The sequence below is a fragment of the Triplophysa dalaica genome, chromosome 21, assembly GCF_015846415.1.
Source record: "Triplophysa dalaica isolate WHDGS20190420 chromosome 21, ASM1584641v1, whole genome shotgun sequence".
In the NCBI taxonomy this organism is placed as follows: Eukaryota; Metazoa; Chordata; class Actinopteri; order Cypriniformes; family Nemacheilidae; genus Triplophysa; species Triplophysa dalaica.
In genome coordinates, this window is record NC_079562.1 from 15,590,575 (window position 1) to 15,610,074 (window position 19,500).

The 19,500-nt window shown below is 40.5% G+C and overlaps 1 protein-coding gene across 19 annotated transcripts in view; it reads left to right on the forward strand.

Moving 5' to 3' along the window:
- Positions 1-327: 327 nt before the first annotated feature.
- The window catches only part of adgrl2a (adhesion G protein-coupled receptor L2a), a 102,313-nt gene continuing 83,140 nt past the window's right edge, over positions 328-19,500 (forward strand). For 15 of the 19 annotated variants that reach the window (XR_008904979.1, XM_056734564.1, XM_056734573.1 and 12 more), the window contains exon 1: positions 328-1,107. The gene's annotated coding sequence lies outside the window, so the exon portion shown is untranslated. Of the gene's footprint in view, positions 1,108-2,514; positions 2,589-19,500 lie in introns of those variants that run through there. The other 4 variants (XM_056734569.1, XM_056734570.1, XM_056734576.1 and 1 more) reach the window with 2 other exon arrangements.

The window sequence follows — 19,500 nt, forward strand, 5'->3', positions numbered from 1 at the left end:
TAAGCTTCACCTGCTCCATGAGTGAACTGGAGAAATGTGCCCTTCTGTATTTGACTGAAATATCTCTGGAAGGCTTTATTAAAGCCAGGTGTGGAGTGGAGGGTTTTCGCGTGTTTTATTTTCTCCCGATCATATCCGAGGGAAAGTCCAACTGCGCGTTTCTCCTTCAGCTCATCCCTTTACTGTACGTTGCGTTCAGGGTCATGCGCGTTCATTCATTGAAGATTGCTCGTATATGTGCCTTTTGTTCGGAGGATTATAGGCACGGTTGCAGCAGTCACTCTTTCTGGTCGAGGCCAAGTTGAGGAGTAAAAGAAAATCTGCGCTTCTCTGCCTTTTCTTTTTGATGCGAGCTTGTATTACAGTGAGCAGATATCTGCAGTCATTGGCTGAGAGGCCGGCCTGCCCACAGCATGAGGGATTGACTCTGTCTTCACTCCGTCCCAATAAGGGCCATGTAGCAGTTCAAATCCAATGGAAAATGGCCAAAAGTGGTATACACTAAATAAATAATCCGACTTAAAGCTCTGCGTAATCGTCTTCCGCAACAGCCTTTGCTTAGGTCGGACTGATGATAATATGTTTACGTGATTATTTTCTCCGTTACTCCGGATCCGTTTAATCCACAGCTCCGGCTCCGGGTTTTCCGCGCAGCCGCTTTCTCGTAGCTCAGCTCAGCGCGCACGGAGCCGCGGGCCGCTCTCTCTCCGGCTGGAGCGGAACTCAGCAAACCCAGCGTAGACGCGCACGGGACTGAGATAAATCAAGAGGACTGCATTTGTGCGTTTGTTCTTTCTTGCTTTGTTTTCGCTTGTTTTTTTTTACCCAGCTGCCTTGCGCACAGGCCGCGTCTCCTCTTTCTCCTCCAGCAGGACGGACGGACTCTCTCTCTCTATCCCCGCATCCCTTCATCCCGGCGCGGTGGAGAGCAGAAGTGCGCGCTCGTCTGCGGGAATGTGACCGCTCGCTCTCAGATAAAGGCTCAGACGCGTCCCGTATGAGCGGAGCATGTGTGCGGCGTGCGCCGAGACGCGCTGTTCCCGAGCTTCTTCTCTTTAAAGTTTTCATCAGATATTTGTTCAACCTTTATCCGTTCATTTACAAAAGGTAAGATGCTTTCTGTTGTTAACGATCATAACGCGCGTTTATTCTTCTAAATCCTGTTGCTCTGAAGCGGGTGATTTATTAAGTCTAGGATGGTTACGCTCAAACTTTTTCACGCGTAAGATTAACGAGTGATAAATTACGAGAGTCATGTCATTCCGTGCATGTTTGTAAAATGATATTACAGATAGACTGCAGAAACTGCGCGTGTGTATTTCTTTAAATATTCTCATTTTTATATTGATGCATTTCTTTCACGCATGAATGAAATTGTTCGTTCGGGCATTTCCCTTCGATTTTCCCAGTCAGAAAAGTATTAGAAGAGTTAGATTTCAGCTAAATGAGTCCTAAAGAACAAAACGGCTCTGTTCAGAGTAATTAAAATGATGGAAAGGGGGACCATGGCTAATTGAGAAATGGTTAATCAAAACACAACCAGATGTGGATTGATTTGGTCGGCTGCCATTTCTCTCTTTGTCTTGCACTCTTTCTCTCTCTCCTTCTCTCTCAGAATGGAAACTATTAGTCTGGGAAGGGGGGGATCTGGGGGTCTTCAAATAAATCCCATCGAGATATTTCATTCCATTGGAAATTCTTTAAAGGTGTCGTTGAAGTCTGCACACTTGAATTTATTGTCAGTGCCTTTTGCTACTTATAACAAGTGTGCGGTGACCTACATCAACTGTTGAACTCACTAAAGCTTGACTTGGGCTGTTAAATTGAGGTCTTGTGTCTATAATTAAAAGCAATTTCGGTCTCCTTTTGCTCGTTTTTAACTCCTCAGGATGATTAATGTGAAAAGAATGGCTCAGGGTGCACAGCATTGATGGAGAGCTAACTGGGGAAGCGAAAGAACCCAGCGCTGTTAAAATTGTCTGAACTTGACTTTTTCCAAATCTAATGATGGACACTTGCGAGCAGTCGCTGTAAAATTAGATCCTTTAACCCCACATTCATAATTAATCCGCGCCCGGGCCTCCAGTGCCAACACAGAGACAAACGCAATCCGGTCTGTGGCACTTCTTTGCCCGAACACAGTCTGATCTGCTCTGGAACAAGCATCACGCTGGAGTGTAAAGAAATCGAGCTTGCTTTACATGCACTGCAAGTTATGTTGTAATTACATATGTGTAATCATGTAATTAGCGTGTAATTACGTGTGACAATGATAATTACCCTTTTTCATTGTTATTACTGTAGTAATGAACTATAATAGCATGCAAATTTTTTAAAGGACGCTTGTAATATAAAGTGTTGCCAAAACATTGCACAAGTCATGCTTGTTTTTAGATCAGTGTCGCTGTGGCACGTTAAAAAAGGGTCAGTCAGTGTGTGTGTGTGTTCGGTGTTGTTTGAAATGTGGTGCATGACGTGAGAGAGCCCAAAAGAAAACACACCGAGTTGCCTGAATGAAAATCGTGCTTGATTTCGGGACGGTGTGGAGCTAAAGGCGCTGCTGATATCAACGGGAATTGGAGTGTTTTGTAAGTGTGAATTTATAATCATGTCTAGCGTAACATATTTTGATAAAAAAACTGAAATAGAATCATGGCTTTAAAAATACAATTGTGCACTTTTTATTGTGTAAACCTACAAAATATAGAAGGTAACACGTATGGTTTTGTAGGGAGTAACAATATCTCATATTAAAGAGTTTTCGCATGCACATGTGAGGTTTACAACATATGGCGTGTGGTTTACGGTCTGCTTTGGTACATGTCACTGTCCGTGCTTTAAATAGACACTCTCCAACCCAATTTTTTTTTTGATTTAGTATAAGTGTGAATGAACTGTGTTTGAAGCCGTGCCATTAGCATTTCAAAGTGGCGTGAGCTCTATCTGAGCCCTGTGCTCTATTAGCTTCAGTGCAGGCCCTGAGATCAGGAGGGGTGAGAGGGGACCGGGGCTTGTACTTCATTTCTCTCCGTCTTTGTGTTTGTGTGTGAAAACACTATCTCATCCCTTTCATTTTAAAGGCATATTTTCCTTGGCTTTGTTTCTTTCTGGCTCATCTCCTCCTGCATCCGAGAAATGAAAACACGAGCGAGATTATGAGATCCACCAGAGAACTTGCTTAGGTATTTTCAGTCTGGGGGAAAAATTGTATTTTTTCTGCATTCGCGGAAACGTGGAGATGAAAGAAACCCGTAAATTGTGCATGCGAGTGTTTGGTGTTGTGTTTGTGAGAGTTTGTCTGTTGTAAACCCCGAATTTAGACATTTTGCACATTGAATATTCATATTTCGCTTAGTCTAGAAATGATCTACTAAATCATTTTTGGATTGGTTTGAAATTTTTGTGTAAATGTCAAAAATTTTTGTGGTTTTAAGATTCATTTAGGGTTTTGGACTACTCTTTGTCGTCTGCCTTTGTTTTCTGTTGATGGGGATATATATTGGCTTTTGTTCTCAGAAAACCATATTAAGAATATTTTTGTATTTTGAAAATGTGATTTGTGGCCCTGAACTCAGATTTAACGTTATCACCATATGGCGATTACAAGAGACATGTGGAGAGCATTTCACGTTCTGCGTACAGTAATGTGTAAAATACGAGCAATATTTCACCTGCCACAAAGACAGAGAGACCTTAAATCACACTACAGTCCTAAAACATTAACAAGGCAAAGCTTTAAAAAGAACTTTTGTCGGACGACGAGTGTGTTGTTTTTCTGTGCGTGTGTGTTATGCCATCAACCGGCTATTGTTCTCTGAACATCAGAGCGTTAGAATCTCATAATTGGACATAGTGATCACCAGATCCATCAATCTGTGTCTGTAAACTGCCCCGTCATTTCCAGCTATGCTTTGGAGAACTTAAATAACAAAATCTCGTATGCTCTTTGATGTTTAAAGGTGGTCAGTTCAGCACGCACGTGTTATTCAGTACACAAGGCATCGCCGTTCCTTTAAAATGAGTGTGCTGGATAATTGGCCCTATGCTGCGGTTACCAAGCGAACAAAATAAAACTACTTTCAGTCGTGTCAGAATCTCAAATCAGATTGTTTCTGTCCCTGTTTTTGATTCCGTTGTGTTTACAGAGTGTCGTGCTGGGCTGATAAACGCTCGGCAATTTGCGGGAGAATAAACAGCCCTGTAACACGTGGAGTTTTATGTAAAGTGCTCACACCGCCTTTGGTGGGTCAAATACCTTTGCGTTTTACGGTGGGTTTTATTTTACGATCGGTAATCAGCAGAAAGCAGGACGCCTTCTCTGCCATTTTGTCAGGCGTTTGTTTCTGCTGGCGAAAGGTTGGTGTGACAGTGGGACGGCAGAGACTTTATACACAGGCTGCCATTTTAATCAGCTACAGGCGGTGGGCAGCGCTGCACACAACACATCGACACACACACACACAATCACTTTCTGTTATTTTTACATCTCTTCACTTCTAAACAAACAAACAAGAAGGTTATTTTTTTTTACAGTCCACCAATTCAAATAATATTTACAATATTATCTCAAAATATGACATTCAGTCATTTCAAGGTACAAATAATACAAATAATCTTTATTTTAATTGTTTATTTATGGTATTATTAGCTGGCATTGTAGTTAGCTGACTTTGTGTTCATAAAAGATAATTGTGGGTTACATTTATTTAGCATTTATCGATGCATGCTTGTTTTTACTGAAATGTAAATGAAGTCAGCAGAGCGATTTTATTTTCCTGTTCAGAACCGCACACACTTTTCGTTCTTTGTACTCGCAGGGGGCATGACTTAGTTATCCCAGGATACATTGCTATTTAGAAAAAATAGAAAAAATCAATTTCTCCATCACAGAGGAGAATGTAGGGACCCAGGTAAACAGTATCTGTGTACACACACACAGAGGGAGAGAGAGTCGTCTGGATGCAGAAGGGTTGTGTCTCGGCTGGCTTACAGGGGGACGCTTGAAAGGCCCATTTTCAAGCAGACACACCTGTTATTTGTGGACGCTGGAGAGAGATATTCAGTGGCTACAGTGTCATTTTCTCTTTCTGTAACTCAGCTGTGAGAAATTCCGGAAATGTCAAAAATTAGGAACACACACACTTTGGAAGGTTTTTATTTTATTTTATTTTTTTACTTATTTTTTTTATGCAATTAATAGAAACGATGTATTATTATTAATAATAAACGCAATCATTAAAACATTCCTTATATTTATATATGTATATTTAAACACAAGATAATTTCACATAAGAAGAGTTTTTTCCAAAATGAGAATTTGTTTTAAACCATGATTTTTTACTGTGCATTCCCATTAATATCAAACAAACTGCAGTTGGTTTGTTTTGATTTAATGACAAAAATATACAGCTAACTAACACAATAAAAACATGATGACATAAAAAAACATGATTTAAAAAAATATTTAAACGGAGTTATCTCATTTGGAAACAAGCTCTTCATTTACTACCCCCTATATTTTACATATTTAAAAAATAATATACATTAGTATATATGCTGTATTTTTCCCCCTGTATTTAAATTTAAATCCAAGAGTCTTCAAATTGAAATAACACAAATGGAAATATAGGAATTATGTAGTTTAAAACAAGTTAAACAAAAGTAAATTCAATTTACATTGCCTGCTGTGCACACTCTGGACAATCTCTAAACCAATTTCCGAAATTCATGCCCAGGCACAACTTAAGTTATATGTGTTAGCATTTCATTTGAAAAGTTTATACGATCATAAACATAAAATCAGTCAAGTAAGTGACTGGTGTACTCATTCCTGTCTCAAAAAAGACAAAAATAAGTAATTTCCTGCAGACTCCGCTAATCCTCAGAAAACAAATCTAATCTAATCTGGAGTTAAACAGGAAGTGGTATGTTTGAAACATTTTGAGGTCAGATGTTAGACTGATCATGTGCAGTTCATGTGGTAGTTTATCAAAGCAGTTGCAGTTTGTAATCAGGAGCTTTGTGTTTGTGAATCACCTGACTTCCTGTTGTAGATAACACCTCTTAAAATGATCTCTCCATGTGTTCAACTGGACCAGGTGCTGAATCAGCACATACGCTGATTTAAAATCAATATGTCAACCCCGTAACATCAAAAGACTTGATTGTTTAATGAAAGAATATGAAAGAATTCATTTTGAAAAGGAGATGTTTGGTGGTTGTACATAGAGAGAGGCCTGTGGGTGTTCGAGCAGAATATTTAGTTATATAACAGTAGAAACTAAAGAAGTTACCTAAAGAAGCTGTTGCTACCTAATGTCGCAACCCTTAAAGGGAAAGTAAAGCCCAAAATAAAAATCATCAGTTATTCACTCGTATGTGATTATTTCTTCTGTGGAAGATATTGTGAGAAATGTTTTAGTGGTTTTGTGTCCAAACAATAGAAGTCAATGGGGGTCAGTGTTGCTCGGTCACAAACGTTTTTCAAAATATCTTCTTTTATGTTCTGAGGAAAAAAAATACATTTGTAGAGGTTTAGATTGACATATGGATGAAAGAGTTTTGGGGTGAACTATCTAAATCTGTGTTTTTTTTATAAATTGTGAAAACTCACAACAAAATGTGCAAGCTTGCAAGATCATATGATGGAACCAATATGTAAATGTTTGTCTGTGTTTATAATAACAGTGTTTTTATACCTATTTAAGATGAATCTGGTGACAATAGAGCATGTTTTGGATCTGAAAACTAAAGAGACCACAGGATTCTTCTGTGGTTGACTTGATGCTGACCGCCGAGGGCTGATCTTTGACCTTTTCTTTCCTACTCTTGTACTGATTAAACTGAGGATTTCAAACAGGATACTGTTCATAGATCAGCACTACGGCGTTCTTCCACATCACACTCTTCATTAGACCTAGATCAATGCTGGTACTGCACTGCATTCATCTCAATTCAGATTTGGAGTTAGGCGTGAGGCCTTTGACACGCCGTTTGCTTAGGTCAGCGCTGCGCACCGATTGGATAATCAGTCTGCGACTGACACCTGACAGCTCCGCCCCCACGGCCGTGTTTCGCAAGATGACGCGTAATGAACGAGGAATTTAATTCAGACGAACAGCGAGGTTGCAGAGCCGAGTTAATTACTTTAAGGTGCCGTCATTAGTCTTTCCTCTAGTGCTGATGTGCTCAATCCAAACAGCCTTCAAGTGTCTCTGACAACGCGCGCCTGACCGCTCGCCTCAAATCCGGCTTGTCAGCCACAAGGTGTTGTGTGTGCCCATTTAACCCAATGCATCAACCGTGGAGGGCTGAGAAATGACAGCTGTAATATTAACTGCCCGAACAAACCAGATTTATGCGTATAAATCCTTATTTTTCTGCCACGGCTTACGTATCAGCGTGGGAGTCCGGGGATAGATCGTTCGGGGCAAATCTCCTGCCGAATGCGATTTTCATCCTACCTGCAATCTGAGGTGCGCGTGACACCTCATTCCTCGCAGTGAAGAAAGAAACAGCAATTTACTTCATTCGCTTCTTTAATATGTGCTTCTGCTCTCACGGTAAAAGATTTTTCAGTGTACGTTATTACGAGGAAAAAACTCATCTTTCATCAAACTCGGATACCTAAAATACGCGGATTCCCCTCGGCTATTGGTTATTGAGTTGCAAACGCAGCCGTATGTTGACATTAACAAATTAGCGCTACTGGAGCCGTTACCTTTGAGGGAATATGGAGAACATGTTTTAAGCAAGATAAATAGAGCATTGAGTTGAGATTTGGTCTTGTTTGAAGTGTGATGCCTTACAGAAATGAATGAGATCGGTGCATGATCCAGCCGTAGGTGACGAGCAGACGTGTAGTCCCTCTGACTGTAAAGCGAAGGGTCAATCGACTGATGACATAAGCCGAGTTCTCAAAGCATCACGCTGGCTATAATGACCAGGATACATATCCAGTCCGAACTGCTTCGGGAAGGACCACAGGTCTCTGCATGATACATGCGCCGCACGACGAGTCAAGCCGGATAGTTGCAACAAAAGCAATGAGATGGAGATTTATTTGATACGCACAATTTTTGCATGATCATTTTGCATAACACTAAAGATCCCATTCGTGTTAAAATCCTGACAATTGTTACTAATGAATCACATTTTATCCAAAGGAGAGTTTCAGCCACATGGCGGTTTTGATATCTTTGGTTTGTGGCACCTGCTGAAATGACTCTGATCGCCAAAAAACTGTTAAGTGTCAAACACTTCCCAATGGCATTTGCATAACTCGCACATGTCTGGTGTGAATTTCGCCACTGTTAACACAAACAGTGGTAAGGTGGCTCGTCTAGCGCCACGCGCCGGAGCCAGGAGAGCTTTGAAACTCGCCACAGACCTCACTGGATTTCTGCTCAAATGTATTCATTAGATTTGCGATTTGATACACAAAATCACCCAGAAACCTTCAAATCTACATCATAACCCTAGTGAGTCACACAGATTTGTTTAAAATGATTTTTGTCGTGTGAGATATTTGAAAGAGTCGAAGTGAATGGGGACCGAAGCTGTCGGTCATTTAACATCCCATTTTGTTGCCACACACAAAAGTCACACAATTGAAACAACAAAGTTGTTAAAGAGGAAATAAAGACAATCCCTTTAACAAAATGATTTGATCATATACGAAAAAGGGAAGGGAAAGTGACAGAATCAAATCTATCTAAGCAAAATATATGGCTCTCTGTTGGCTCTATAATTAAAAGGCATATTTCTAACCGCTATTGGCTCCTGTGATGGACGGCGATGCTTTATCTCCATTCTCTGAGTCTTTTTGACACGCATTACTCTCCAAGCGGAGCGTTATGAGCCCGGGGGCTAAATAGCCCTCCCAGCCGAGTGCCCCCCCGCAACACGGCCGCGGCTCCAGCCGTCTTCTTTGTTGTGTCCTGATAAGATCTGCTCACTGTTTGCTTCACCAACCTCCAGCGGTGTGTCTGGTTACTTCACTGCAATTAGGAGAAGAGAAAACATGCCCGGCCGAAGCACAGACGCATCTTTTGTGTGTGCGCGAGTGGGTGCATGGATTTTCATTCACAGACTTTAATGCGATTCATACATTGTGTCTCAGAATACATACGGAAAGCAGAACCCTTTTGTTGCGCGGTTGTTTCTCCTGTTGGACTTTCCGTCCGGCGGGCACGTCGAAATCGCGGGTTGCATCGAAGCAATTACCTTTGCTAAAGCCATACTAGGCTTATAATTGGATAATCTTGTATTGCTTTGGCTTAATTCATTCTGTTGGACCAAATGGTTTCCTGTCCTGAATAACATTTTAGGAGCTCAGGTTCTTTAAGAGGAACTCTTTAGGACTTCATCTTGTGTGCTTTCCTGAAGCGAGCTTCACACACGCTTATGATCATTTTACAGCAGCTTTGCTTCTGGATGTTTTTTTACTCTTAAAATCTGAAAAAAGAGAAAGGTACAAGATTGTGTGCTTTATTGTATGCTGTTCTCTTTTGTTATTAAAGAACTCATGGACCTACAGTTCACGAATCAGGAATGATACAAATATTGAATAATATTGAATATATAAACTATGCAAAATAATCAAATAGTGTATGTTAAATTTGTTATTTTGAGTGTACGAATATTGACTGTTGCAATGTCTTGTTTTTAGGGGAAGATCTGAAATTTGGTTCGGGAGTATGATCGAAGTCTAGATTTTCTGTGAATATTAAGTAGAATTTCAGGCTGTTCCTACACAAAGTGATTGCGTTCTTTTAAAATAGGTTTTTGCCTCACAGACGTGGTCACTTTGAACTTTTGTTGCGTCTTAAAGACACAACAAAGATAAAAAAAATAACAGCATATGGCTTTGGGTAAAGAATTACATTTGTATAAAAATCGAACTCACACTGTCTTATCACCTTTAGAGAAGAATATAAAATCGCTTGCTGTCTAAACCCGTGATTGGCCTGTCTATAAATGTTTATATATTTTCCCTAAAAATCAATTTCTATACAGAGAAAGCAATTGTGATTTACCCACAGTCTCTATGGTAGTGAAATCTGCGATTATATTTCCCTCATCTTTCTAAAGACATACGTGCACAAAAATGATCTACACTTAAATCCCAGTTCACCTAAAAATGAACATTCTGTCATCATTTACTCCTCCTCGTGTCCTTCCAAACCTGTATGACTTTCTTTCATCTGCAGAACACAAAAGAAGATATTTTGACTTCTATTGTAAGGACACAAAACCAATGCGTCAAGTCAATGGTTGCCGCCATTGTTAAGTTACCAACGTTCTTCAAAATATCTTCTTTTGTGTTCTGCAGATGAACTGAAGTCACACAGGTTTGGAATGACACGAGGAGGAGTAAATGATGACAGAATTTTCATTTTTGGATGAACGGTTTCTTTAAGTAAATGAATAATTTAAAAGAATGATTAGCATACTGTTTGGTCAGCCCTTATTAAAGCTTAACCTAAGCTGTGATCAGAAGGAGCCGCTCCTTGTTATTTTTGACCTCGATGTGAAGCGTGCTTCCTGAATTGATCTCTGCTTTCAAGACGGTTGCGCTGTCACCCCCAAGTGTGCTTATGATATCCGGCTCTGGACTCATATTGTAGAAAATTACACTGAATGGCAGAGATCCTCACATCGTAGCCGAAAGACGAGGTGTGGACGAGAGAGAGAGGCCAAGAAACATTTCCTGTACCTGCAAACCATCGCTGAGGATGGCAGAAGACAGTTGAAACGCTGGTAATCTATTTATATCGGGAAGAATCCTCAGGACACGGCAGGCTTTGATTTCTGGACAGGTTGTGCGTCCGTGGCTGGGAGGTTGTCGCCGTGGACGCGGGTCATTTTTTATGACACCGCTCCCAAAAGCATTCCGGCACCAGCAGCCATTTGAAGATCCATGAAAAGCGGTGGAAAAACTTTTATGACAACAAACCCATCAACATCACATCTGTGGGGCCGTTGCGCTATCGAGTGCAGCCGCCTCCCGGAGCATCCCATCTAATTTCTGAGGGATGTTGTTGCTTAGACCATATCAGCGTAGGCTACAGATATGAAATGTAACTGAGGGAAATTTGAAATACTCGCTCTGCGTTTTATGAACAAAACATCATTCAGCCGAAATGAGCTTGGATGCCTGAGCTTTCCCGCTGGTTTTGAATGTCCATCATTACTTCATATAGTTTTTTTTATTTTCTCCAGGCGAGAGAGGCGTTTGCCGCTCGTATTTTAACGCTTTCCTTGGTCGATTCCAATATCGACGACATAACACCTCTATGCAATGAATTTGTCACAGTCAAACGGTAAATTAAAGAGTGAGGCTGAGACAGTGCGACGGTATCCAAACCTTTCCTTGGGACATTTCACAAATGCTAGCATAAGGCTTCAGGCCATCCAGCAAACCACTGTTACCAATTCCATCATGCATTTATTACACCGTAAACAGGAGGAAAATGGAAAGAAAACATGGTCACACATTATCTGCGTGATGGTTGCCAGGCCAGAGTTGCGCGTGGGCTTGTTAGCATTGATGGAGCGTGAGGCTATGAAGATGTGTTCTGTCAGGCTAATTCAGTCACTCCATGCCGAGTCTGTTTGACTCTTGCGCCATTTCAGCCTCTGCGACAAACTTGACTAGCATATCTGTTTTAACAATCTTTGATGTTTAAGACAACTAACAAGTTGCAAGATTTGGGAGATAAACAGCCCCAGAACCACAAGCGGCAAAAATAACTTAATGGGCGTCTGAGTTTTACAAAAAGGTTTTTAGAAACTAATAAATAAAGAATGATGCAAACGATAATGTAGCAAAAAGAGATTTTTTAATGAGTTAGCTTGGATGTAAAGCAGTGGCTAATGTGAGCTAACCGTGCTAATCTGTGATGTCAGTGTAAATTTATATGATAATATCTTTATTATCTTCAATCCAGCACCAATGGTTTTGACACAAAAAAAGGGCACAAAATTAAAAAAAAATAAAGTAGGTGAATGCATTGTTTATGTTTGAACAAATATAGTTATTTTGAATTCTTATGTCACTATTTTTGTGTTGTATAAAAACATTTATTTATAAAAATGGTAACATATATCATTTTTTTATAAATTGTACACATTGCCTACAATTGTAAACAGATATCATGCTTGATCTCAAATTATATTTTTAACTTTAATTCACACAAAAAAATATGAATATTTGTGACCTAGTCTGTGAAATCCAGACCAATGTCTCAAACTGTAATTATGAAAAAACAAGCGTCAAAATTTGATATTAACCATTAGTTTCACTATAAATTCTGTCATTTCTCCTTATCAAGGTGAAAACACAGCTTGTCATTTTGTTATTTGTTCAAGTATGATTTTTTTTTTAGTATGAAACCATGGTTACATCATGATCACCATTGGATGATTTTTATACCCAACTGCTACAGCCATTTATTAAACAGAACCAACCTTCAATATCAGTGGGTGACTTGACCACTACTTGAAGTGTGAATTGGCCTTTTGTACTCTTCATCTGGAATGTGTAGGACTGAAATTTAGACCTTCAGCTTCCTCGAAAAGTTTGAAAAGTGTCAGGGGTCAAACAGCTTCGGTCTCAATCTGGTGCGGGGACAGCTGTGACTCACTTCCACTGCTGACAGCGTTAGTTAACACATGTAAATGAGACTAACCATCCAGACACCATCTCTCTTGGCTCTCTCCACTGGAATCTTGAGTCTAAACAGATCAGAATGGGAGATCCCCATCAAATCACCACACAAACAAACTCGAGACATCTGAGAGCCTAGGCATTTGTGCCTCCTGTTTTTGCCAATATTTTGTTCCATTCGGTGGCTGTGATATCTTTGATATAACACACATTTGCCTTTAAAGAAAGAGATTAAAAATGAATAAAAGATGTTAATACATTCTTAAGTCTTAATATGCAGATAGAATTGTAGGTTGCTAACAACTTATGATGAGACTGACCAATGGCAGTATTTGAGGAACCTGTCATCATTTATGCAATGTTCTGTAATGTTACTAGCTCAGAAATTTCAATGTCTCTTTACATTTACAAAATCATTGCAAAGCTTATAAATCTAAGCCGAGCCTTATACATATTAGAACATATAATGTATCCCATGTTTAGTGTTTGGTCCCAAACTCAATATGTGCATATCAATATCCATTGATTTTCGTCATGGCCATAAAAACATCTAAAACCAAAAAAAATTGAGGTTCGGGAGGAATAGTGATGTAATCTGTCCATTCTGTTATAAAATATTTGGAAAAGCAGATGGGACAGTGGAATGTCTTCATGAGTGCCATGCAGGACCACAATTTGTCCTGTTTAACCACAGAAACGGTCGAGTGGAGACCCAAGGGGACATTTTGCCAAGCATCCGTACGTTATGTTGAGCTGGTGTGAGGTGATGGTGAAAACTAAGGTCACTTCCTTTGCTTTTTCTTTCTCTAACCAAATAAACACATCGGTTCCAACGCACAAACCCAGATTAAGCCACATGAAGCGGCCCGCTGAAAGAATTCATTACGGGGTTTATTATTTTGGATTCAATTGACGTTGGATTCAAATATCTGTGGCCAAAAGGTATTTTATTCATCATTTGTTTATTTTTGAAATGCTGAAATGACTTAAAACATTTGACCAAGCTCAAAATATTTTTTTTTGCAATATGTGCAAATGCAATTATACGAAAGTCCAATTATAAACAGTTACTAAACGCCTTGGGTTAGAATGATGCTATTAGTCATATGTCACTGTTTCAATTATTGCCCCTTTGTTACCAAACTCCACCCATCTTAGAGCTCATCCAATCATTCTATAGAGAACACAGACTTTTAGACAGGACAAAAATAAAATGATTGAAATCCTAAAGTCTCACAAACAATTAGATGCTTTCTCCACTGCAAATAGATGCTGTCACAGTCTGCCAGAGGAGTCCAGGTGGGACCCACAATGACATGTTTAGAGTTCTGTTGTCCAATGAACATCAATCTTAGCTCCATTGAAATCAAAGCTAAGGATTCATGCCACCGGCCCCCAGCGACGCATGGGGGGCTCCATGGGCAGAGTGGCCGCTGACTCTTATGAGACATTTATTTAAAAAAAAGACTGATGTGTAAAATCTATAGCGTACAGAAAAAGAGAACAGCAGTTTTTATGGTTGTATTGGTTTTACGACACAATATATTTTGTATGCAAAGTCAGGCGTACATTTGAACTCATTGAAGAGTGAACGGCCTTGGAGTTTTGATCGTGTCTTTGGAAAAAGGTCAATATGGTAGCATCAGGTTTAGCATGAGGCTTTAACTGCCGGTTGCGTTGTCAGGAGAGATTTAGACCTGACAGTTGATTTCTCTCCGGGAGCGAACTCCGCCCTCTTTATCTGCCTGCCGATTTTAAACGATTTACTGTTCTCAGCTTCTGCTCAGCCTCACGACGGCATGCCTGCGAAAATCCGGAAACGTAAAAAACGCATTCACGCCTTTAAGTTCGATTTTTAAAACATTCCGTTTTCAGCCGATGCTGGAGCGAGCGTCTGTAAATATTTATATGCCGTCCTAATGCGTCTCCGCTAGCGTGTGAACTGTCGCAGCTCGACTCATCTCCAAACTATTTCCTCTCGAAGGAAATCAATCAATCACGCCGCCCAAATCAATCATCGGTTTCTGTGCCACCCCGCTCCTAATGTCACCCATTCAAGAGGTTCTTTTAATGCCCCTCACTTTATGTTTTGTGTTCCCTTCTGCCATCTTAAAAATTAATCATCCTGTTGAATAATGGCTCACGATGGTGCTGAATAATTGATGATCTGGTGCTTAATAGAGGGACAGAGGAGGCGTTACGCTTATACAACTGCTCTTGTCTGAGAGACACTGTCTATCTGCACACAGATGTGCTGGATTGTGTGTGTGTGTGTTTGTGTGTGTGTGCGTGTGCATGTGCATGTGTGAGTGTGAGTGTGAATAAGATGTTGTTCAATAACCAAATGGCAAAGAATGAACCCTGTTTACTTTCTTTAAAGGATGGTTCATCCAAAATGAACATTTGATTATAATTGTATCTTTTATGTATAGTTCAGATAAAATCACAGTCATTTTTCCACTATTCAAATTTGTAGTTACATTTATGGTTATTGTGTATTTCATGTAAAGTTAAGTAAACACATTTCTGGGCAAACTAGTCCTTTAATACACATTCTTGGTCTTCTTGTGCATGATTCATCTGTGGAAAACGTAATCTTTCCAAATGTGATTTTACTCCCCCTCAGTAACCTGAAACAACTTTTATATTTCGGCTGATGTCACAAGTCTCTTCAACCACTTGTCACATATTGAGCACTTAGATAGTCAATCAATTTCAATTTTCACTCATTTATTGTTTTCCATTTCTACGTATTTACTCATTCGGTAATCTATTTTTTTGACCTCTTCGATGGAAGCAGGAGTATAAATATATAAGAACGTATAACACAAAATGATGGAGCATGTTTGGGACCGCTTTTGTGTACAATCGCGCTAACATGCACGCACACACATGCACACATTTTCACCTGCAGCAACGGTGCTTTTATTGCTTTAGAGGGAATAAAAAATGCATGCATTTTGTTGAAACTGAGACGATGAGCCTTGCGAGGTTTTGTCTGGAAGGCTGCACAAACCCCATTCTCCCTCTCTCTCCGGATTTTTCGTGACCTCTTGCATCGGGGGGCTTTCTTATCGTGCCGTGGAGACAGATGCCGTGCCCCCATTCGCTCCCCTCATACGGGCCTGTCTGATGCATAGACGCAGTAAGTGCTGCATTTTCCTGCCAATAAAAGTATTTTTGCCGCGCCGTGCCGCGTCCCGACTGAAGGGGAAACTGGAAGTGTCAAGGACTTTTTCCGCTGATTGGCAGGTGTAAGATACCCGTATAATGGTGGTCCTCAGAATTTTTCTGACCTTCTTATACGTCTCCCCGTATTAATATCACTCCATTACCGTTAAAAAGCGGGCAACTCGGGAAAACACGACAGGGCCGAATCCTCCTTATCGTGCGCAACCTTAAAGGAGGAATTTGCCGCTATCAGTTAATGGAAATGACGTTTTTTTACATTTCATTTCAGATAATCCACTCCTTGTCCTCGGAAACATCAAAATTACTGTTAACAATATGCGAGACCGTGTTAAAAGTTACTTACTCATAGCAGTGGAGTCCCATTATAATCATCTCTGAGAGACAGCGTGCCATTTTAATAGGATTTCTGATGCGTTCCACACGTTATTACGTCGGTGTGTATGTCATTTACTGCCAGAATTAGAAAGCTGTGTATCGGAATAATGAGCAGAGGTGTAAACTACCCCCTTCCTGTATATGTATGTGGCACTCTGTAATCTCTACTGAAGAGTGTCTATTTCTAAAGCAACTTCACCTGAATTCAAGCAGCCAGTTTTAAAAGCTTTGCTTTATAGAAATTCAGTACCGCTTTGGTTTTGCATTTTACTGGACGTGTTCCTTTCACTTACTCGTTTGATTGATGAATCTTTATGAGAGAAAGATGAAAAGAAGTTAAAAGGATTGACGTTTGATTCAAAGGCAGTATTTTCTCAGCACTTAGATTGTCATATATTGCTTAATATTGCATCTACATGCTTTCATTTGTGCAGTTTTGTTTGTTGCCGCGTTTACATAATCGTGTATCTTTTCCAGATCGTTTTTTGGAAGCTAAATGGCCAGTTAAACTAATATCTTTGCAATAGGGGTTGGTTGTAAACTGACTCGGTTTACAAGGGTTAAATGACTCGCCTTTGAAATAATGCACTAAAATGCCATTAAAAACAGCGGAAGTCCCTCTGAACGGAGCAAGACGGCTGTCTGATTCGATTTGGATTTGCTTACCACGTCCATGTAGATTTGGTTTGCAATATCACGGCATATCTTCCCAGCCGTTACTTTCACAGCAGCGTTTGGAGAGTCTTTAGCTCTTTGTTCATGACTCAATGACAGTGATATTCTCATTTATTTACTTATTTTTTATTTATTTATTTGTAGGGAACACTGGTATAGTTTTTCAAGGGCACCTTTCTGAGGGCATTAGGTTTTCTAAGATATCACAACACTTTGTGTGGTGAATTTCTCAGTTGAAACAATGCATTAAAATAATAAATAAGTCATTTATTTATAACAATAATAATATAAATTATTATTTAAATAATTATTATTAATAATAATACTAATAATATTTATTTATTCATTCAATTATTTATATATATATATATATATATATATATATATTATTATTATTAGCATTGTTTTTATATTATTTACAGCAATAATCTTACAGTTAATACACAAATATGGCAATAAACCCAACCTAGACAAACAGCAAAACTGTAAAGGCCTATAACGGAACATTTCCGAAATGCTTTGAAACAGAGGGCATATTTGTGGCTTCAGCATGTCATATTTTAGCGAAGCTGCGATTAATCTCTCAGCGTGCGTCTACATGACCCAAACGCATCCATCACGTGAAGTCACATCAATACGTTCTCTCTTCGTTCTTTTCGTGATGCACAAAACCAGCAACGTCCGGATGGCAAAGGTGAAATGTGCGACAGCGGAATCAGATGGGCCGCATTCTGGGCGACTCGTGTGGTGTTGTGCATTAAGCGGCCCGCCCCTAGACCACCGATCGATTTCCTCTAGCGTTTCTGCCTCAACGGGACGCCGTCATCTGATCGCTGACCTGATATTTCAGCAGAGATACAGAAACATCACAAACAAACCCTTCACGGGCAGATCTCCACGACGGTGTGCATTGCTAATGGCGTATTGTGAATATTTAGCCTGTCAGTTTGTCTGCTTTGTCCCGGCATGGTGTGTGCGTGTGGGAGTGTGTGTCCGTGTTTATGAGCCCATTTTTTATACACTTGTCATATTCTTTGAGCATCAATCTCACGGCTCTTTTTGTAGTTCATTGAACGCTTGGGGGTTAATTCAGAGGTCAAGCGAGACTTGCAAGCTGTCAATCTCGCATTGTAAAGTTTGTAAACTCCCCCCGCCTCCCTCTGCCTCCCCTCTTGTGCATTATTCTGGCGCCCATCCCTCTGAATGGAAGACTCCTCCTCTTTTCTCCGGTAGGTCTGGCCGCCTCTCGGGGGAAAGACGGGCGCATAATTACACATCTGCCCTTTGTTTCTGGGTTTCCACATTAACATCTCAAACTGGCCTTTCAGAGCTGATTTGAACGGCTTTCCTCTCGCTCGGAGAACTGGAATGCTCTTCAACAGCTCCTCTTTTATTTCGCTCCACTGTTTTGTTGAGTGCTGTTGGTCTGTCGGAGCAGATGTACACAGCTGTGAAAAAACCCTTCGGGTCTGGACCTTCCCATCCATCACAGTCCTTATCCATAGGGAAGAAAAGTCACTCGGATGGTTTCTTTAATATCTCAATTGTTTCTTCTAGACAGCAGTGAGATTACACCGAGCGCATATGGAGATCCCGGTAAGCTCACATGTCTCCTCTGGAGTTTCAGAAGAGATCTTAACGGCGTCTCAAACTGTGCGCGGCTTTTCCAAGTCCACAATATAAGTCAGAGCATATAATTCGAACCTTTCCGTCAAACTCTTCCCAACTATCTGAACTGCCCTACTAACGTCAATTTTACACTTGCGCTCTCCGGTGTGTTTCGTTTGAACTCAAATTCCTCTGGGAAAAAGTTGATATTCAATACACTAACCAAGACCTCCCTTTAGTTTCTAAAGCTTTAGGAACATACACCTGGTGGTTGTTTTCTTTCATAATCGGCAAATTCAGTCATTCTTTCATCCCAAAACATCATCCCGGTTCCCTCCGTAAATCAAAGGACGTGCGGGGATCAAACATCGCTGCCTGAATCCTCAGATGAATGCAAGCCGTCCTAATTTGTCATGATTAGAGTTTTTAATTTCAGTCGCGAATGCAAAACACACAGAGCGGCGACAACAGGCCTCCCCGCTGTGTGGTGTCGGCGTTCGTGCAGCGGTATTTGTTTGAAGCACTTAACAGGTGTTGATCGGCGGTCTTTGCCTCAGCTCAGGGAGATAAGGCCTCCCGCGGAGGGGAGAGACCTCGACGCGTTTAATGAGGAGCGCGGGAGTCAGGCGCGCCGCTTTCGGCCGCAACTCCACTTCTGGAGACTGATCAGCATGTTAAACGCTCACAGCGTGAGACGGTGATATGAAAGTACGGAGCTGTTGTCGCTGATTTAGTCGAACACCCCTCATCTGTGTTAGGGGATCAACCCTCACCCTTTTATTTATTTTCCTCACAGCTAACCTGCTGTGCACCGCCCCTTCGACGGCTTCAATAGTTTTTTTTACCTCAGCCAAAATCGTACAGGCACTCATACTATAAGGTGAATGGGAAATTAAGATTCAGAGATGTTAAGCACAGTTGGTTTGGGATTTCGTTTACTTTGGCGCCGCTATTTTGCTAATGTGCTAATGACGCCATAC